This window comes from Schistocerca americana, chromosome 2 (assembly GCF_021461395.2).
Source record: "Schistocerca americana isolate TAMUIC-IGC-003095 chromosome 2, iqSchAmer2.1, whole genome shotgun sequence".
Lineage (NCBI taxonomy): Eukaryota > Metazoa > Arthropoda > Insecta > Orthoptera > Acrididae > Schistocerca > Schistocerca americana.
Window position 1 is genome coordinate 103272458 of NC_060120.1, and position 5521 is coordinate 103277978.

General features: G+C 43.1%; 1 non-coding gene across 1 annotated transcript; it reads left to right on the forward strand.

Moving 5' to 3' along the window:
- The first annotated feature begins 1789 nt into the window (after positions 1 to 1789).
- Trnas-gga lies at positions 1790 to 1873 on the forward strand. Its single transcript is given in 2 exon segments — positions 1790 to 1829; positions 1839 to 1873. It is a non-coding gene; the product is annotated as a tRNA-Ser (tRNA).
- Positions 1874 to 5521: the final 3648 nt, after the last annotated feature.

The window sequence follows — 5521 nt, forward strand, 5'->3', positions numbered from 1 at the left end:
ACCCTTTAAATAATATATGCCGTCAGTTATTTGCACCTCTAATTTGTGGTGTCATTGTGACGGTGTTTTTGTTGCGATACAGCTCGGGGATTTTCGTTAATTGCACTCGCTCGTGTAGCATTTTGATGTTGAAGTCGTAAGTGTGGTAGGGAGACAGCATCCACAACTACAGAACCCCAGCCGATTTTGGCATAACGTCTCAGTGGGACACTAATGGTTCAGCCTCGCTATAAAACGGTTAAATTTCAATATATAGTACCGAAGTCATTTTGTTAATTGGTTTTGATCTTCTTGTGACTTTACTAGATATTAAATGACAGCATCATCTGGAAACACTGTAAGAGAGCTTCTCAGATTGTCTCCTAAGTCCCTTATATAAATTGTTGACGGCCTATAACACTTTCTTGGGTAATACTGGATATCACATCTATTTTACTCGATTGTTTTCCGTCGACTACTACGTCCTGTGAACTTTCTGACAGGAAATCCAGTGATATCCCATAGGCACTCCATGTGATTAGAAACATCCGGTGAGGAACAGTTTCAAAGGTCTTTTGGAAATCTAGAATTAAGAATAGATCCGAGATCCCCTGTTGCTAACGCTCACTACTTCGTGCGAATAAAGAACTACCTGTGTTTCACAGAATCTGTGCTGACTGTATGTCAGCATATCATTTTCCTCGAGGTAATTCGTAATGTTCGAACACAGTAAATCCTATTGCAAATAGACGTCAGTAATATTGGTTTGTATTTCAGCGGATTACTGCTATTTCCTTTCTTTCTAAGTATTGGTGTGACCATGCAACTTTCCAGTCTTTTGGTACGGATATTCCGTCGAGCGAGCGGTTAGATATGATTCGTAAGTATGGGGCAATTGTTTCAGCATATTCTGAAACAGATCTAAGGTTCGTAAGAATATTAAGCTACTTCGCTATACCAAAGATATCTACTTCTAAGTTACTCATGTTGGCAGTTGTTTTTGATTCGAATTCTGGCATATATACTTCGTCTTCCTTTGTGAAGGAATTTCGGAAAGCTATGTTTAATAGCTCCACTTTAGTGCCGCTGTTGTAGGTAATATTACTATTGATATGGCAAATTGAATGTACTGATTGTGCCTTGCCGTTGGTGTACTTTACATACGGCCAGAATCCCTTTGGATGTTCTGTCAGATTTCGAGACAGAATTTCGTTCTGAAAGCTTGTAAAACCATCTCGCAGTGAAGACAGCGCTAAGCTTCGAGCTTCAGTAAAATATCGCCAATCTTAGAGATTTTGTGTTCTTTTAAATTTCGCATGACTTTCTCGCAGCTTCTGAAACAGTGTTCTGACTTGTTTTGTGTTACATGGGAATCAGTACCACCTTTTCTTAATTTATTCGGTATAAATCTCTCAACTGTTTCAGACACTATTTGTTTGGTTTCGAGCCTATTCTGCTCAAGAGAAAAATAGCGATAACTCAAAAATGCATCTGCCGAACGCAACGAAATTTAGCCGAGTTGTAGAACACATTACTTGACATAAACAATAAAGGGAACCATATTTACATATAAAGGACTGATGTCAGAACTTAAAACGTGATTGGAGTGCACGAAATCTATTGTTTGAATCCGGTGGGGCACAAATAACGCCACGACAGTTACCAGTTTAACATAAATAGAAATTTCATGCTGATAAGGATGTCTACATTTTCGATAGAGCTTGAATGAGAAAAAGTTCTTATAATGACAATGTCCAAAGTGCACCGTTCAGTGTAACGCAATGGTAAAACATTCGGAAGGACGGCGCCGGCCCGAGTGGCCGAGCGGTTCTAGGCGCTTCAGTCTGGAACCGCGCGACCGCTGCGGTCGCAGGTTCGAATCCTGCCTCGGGCATGGATGTGTGTGATGTCCTTAGGTTAGTTAGGTTTAAGTAGTTCTAAGCTCTAGGGGACTGATGACCTCAGAAGTTAAGTCCCATAGTGCTCAGAGCCATTTTTTGGAAGGACGGCGATTCTCATTCAGATTTTCTGCGTTTTGCCTATGATAAATGCTGGGATGGTTACTTTGAAATCTTCATGACCTAATTCTTTCCCCAATTCGAACTTGCGCTCCGTCTCTAAAACCTCCGTCTCAGCGGGACGTAACATCTTTACTTTCGTACTTGTTCCCCTTCGTTCTGCAGGAACCGGGCCGTGCTGTGAGAGCAAGAAACACATATAGAAATGTTTCCGTGTGTAATGTATTAGCAGCTGGACGTGGGCAGAAAAGGTCAGGAGTGTGATAAATTCAAAACGTTGATTTTAAAATTAACCGCCGCTTACACAGTTTGTTAAATATGATCACCGGAGTGGTCGACGAGACGCTGTACAGCGCCAGATTTGAAGCCTGGTGAAGAAAATTGGAACTAACTTTTTTCCATCGTAAATCGGCTCTGCATTAACGCATTAGCATATTTACCAAATTTGGCCGCCACACGATTATTGCCGCCCTCGCTGGACCTCCCCGAGTAGCTGCACTTTAATTACAAACACCCCGCAGGAACAAGACTACTAAATATATTGCAGAGTGAGTACTAGAACGAAAGAGAAAAGTCGCGTGTGGTTAGCCGTGCCACAAAGTGCACATTAGTAATGGGCGCGCAGAGAGCAACCTATCTTGGCGTCGAGGGCTAAATGGAAATCAATTAGTCTTGCTGTCTGGGTGACCTCTGCATCGAATATAAAAAGAACAAAACGGTCATTGTGGGAGAAAACAAGAATGTGCAGACGGAAAAGTTTGACATTTCTTCGAAAATTATTTCTTTTAGAGGATGAATACTCGTTTAGAAATTAATTAAGGCATGAGCGAGAATAATTATCGGTTCCTAGTGGACTTTGTGCAACATAAATTAACGAAGCAAGACACAGTGATGAGAAAAACAGTTACTTCTTCTGAGTATTTATCGTCTACTCTCAGATTACGTGCCACTGGTTTATCGAACTGTGTCAAGAAACTATACTTTTGGTATGTAAACGGCCTCACTGTTAACACCACTTCTCTTCGAGGTCTCAGAGATCTATCTTTCTCGAGATCATTGTGAATACTTTCTTTTCTTTTAATTCTCTCTACCGTTGACTGTGGTCTGTACTGTTTTGTCGTACAGCATTTTTAGCTTAATGCTGTACCACGACCGTTCCTGTTATGCTGCCGAGAAGTCTTGGCTTCAGTTCAAGCTATTCAGTTAAACCAATTCTATGCATCAAGTTGCTAAGTTCGCCCTCTAGAAATTTCTAGAACATTCCAGAGTATTCGAGAACATTCCAGAACATACGAGAGCATTCCATAACATTCCAGAATATGTTTTCTTCTCGAAAGTACTTCGTCATCGCTCCGGGGGATCTGTGGATTGCACTGCAGCAGCAGACGCATTCACATGTTCAAAGCACACGTGTGAGCGGTCACTTCGACTTCTGTCGGCATCATTTGTGTAACATCGTGTGCGCTTTCGCCCACAGGGTATAGACTCAGTTTCGTGCAAAGTACACCAGTCAGGTGGGGTAGCGAGTTCGGGTAGTCTGCATTACTTCGCTTACCCTTGTTGCCCGCGAAAAGGACAGAACAATGAGACACTATGGGACCGGAAGGGTAGCAACTTTATACTGCGATTTATTTTGCTGTGCAAGCATTCCAGATAATAAGCGCTATGTGATAATTGTCTCCTTACAGGATGAACGAATCACCGACTCCATTGGAATGAGTACGAACTAGGTAACAAGTATGCCGGTACAGAGTCGCAAATATGGGGAGAAGGTAGAATCGTATGACATTAGCAGCGCGGAGTCCCACAACCCCGTGGTTATTGAGCTGCCTAATTGGAAAATACTCTCTTAGACAAAAATAAACAACAACGTAGGCCTTACAAACGACAGGCACTTCCACTACTTTTCACTTAGCGATTATAAATTGCCAAACTTCAGGATTCCATACAGGTCAATAGAACTGGAAGAGAAGTTTATTCATCTCAAGTGGGATGTAATGGGATTAGTTAAAGTATAACATAGCGTTCTGTACCAACTTAACCAATATATTTTATAAATATGTGCGTGCCGCTAAAACTTGGAAATGAGTTCCGATAGAATCAAGGGAGTTACATGGTGTGGTAGCCCTCTATCACACATCTATGAAGAAGGTTCCCGTTTTTACCTGAAAGGCGTGCTTTCGAAGATATAAGGGCTGGAGAGTTTCGCCCTCTAGAAATTTCTAGAACATTCCAGAGTATTCGAGAACATTCCAGAACATACGAGAGCATTTCATAACATTCCGGAATACGTTCTTCAATGCTCCGGGATGTTCGTAAATAGTCTGGAACATTCGAGAAGATTGTCCGCAGCTCGTGGTCGTGCGGTAGCGTTCTCGCTTCCCGCGCCCGGGTTCCCGGGTTCGATTCCCGGCGGGGTCAGGGATTTTCTCTGCCTCGTGATGACTGGGTGTTGTGTGATGTCCTTAGGTTAGTTAGGTTTAAGTAGTTCTAAGTTCTACGGGACTGATGACCATGGATGTTAAGTCCCATAGTGCTCAGAACCATTCGAGAAGCGCACCACAAAGGAATTATCCGAACTAGACGGAAGTCAGTAGATTTAATGTACATGTACAAACAAACAGCTGATTACAAAATGGCTCTGAGCACTATGAGACTTAACATCTGAGATCATCTGTCCCCCAGAACTTAGAACTACTTAAACCTTACTAACCTAAGGACATCACACACATCCATGCCCGAGGCAGTATTCGAACCTGCGACCGTAGTGGTCACGCGCTGATTACAATTTCAGAAAAATTGTGTTAATCATTTAAGATAAAGAGCTTCAAAAATGGAGCAATTCAATAATATACAGAGTTGTTGGACATTAAGCTGAGGGATATTGTGACAGATTCTGTCCAACTGGACCATTAGATCGTCAAAATAAAAACCTGGTAGGAGGGCCCTGTCCACAATGCTCCAAATGTTCTCAACTGAGGAGAGACCCGAGACTTTGCTGGTCAAGCTAGGATTTGGCAAGCACGAAGACAAGCGGTAGGCTTTATCGTGCTGAGACGTAAGCCCAGGGTGTCTTGCCATGAAGGCAACAAAACGGCGATGTAGAATATCATCGACTCGATGTATCGCTGTGCTGTAAGACTGCCGCGAATGACAACCATCAATCCTGTCTGGCCATATGGTGGCCGACAGTCAGACTGGTATTCCACTGCACTCTGGGGCGTCTCCAAACACCTCTTCGCTGGTCACCTGGGCTCAGTTAGAAACCGAACACAACGCGGAAGGCAATTATACTCCAGTCAATGAGATTCCAGGCCGAGTGTGCCCGACACCGCTCCCCCTTTTGGGAGCCGCTGATAATGGTTCTTGTGGTTATTGATGCACTAGTTCCACCTCGGATGAACCATCATAATGAATCTGGGGCTGTGAGTGCCTCTCTGTTGATTGCCCGGTCCTCAAGTGCTGTCAAGGCTGACCGCTACCTTTTTGACACTGTGTTCGGCCATGGTTCACCCTTTCCTGCC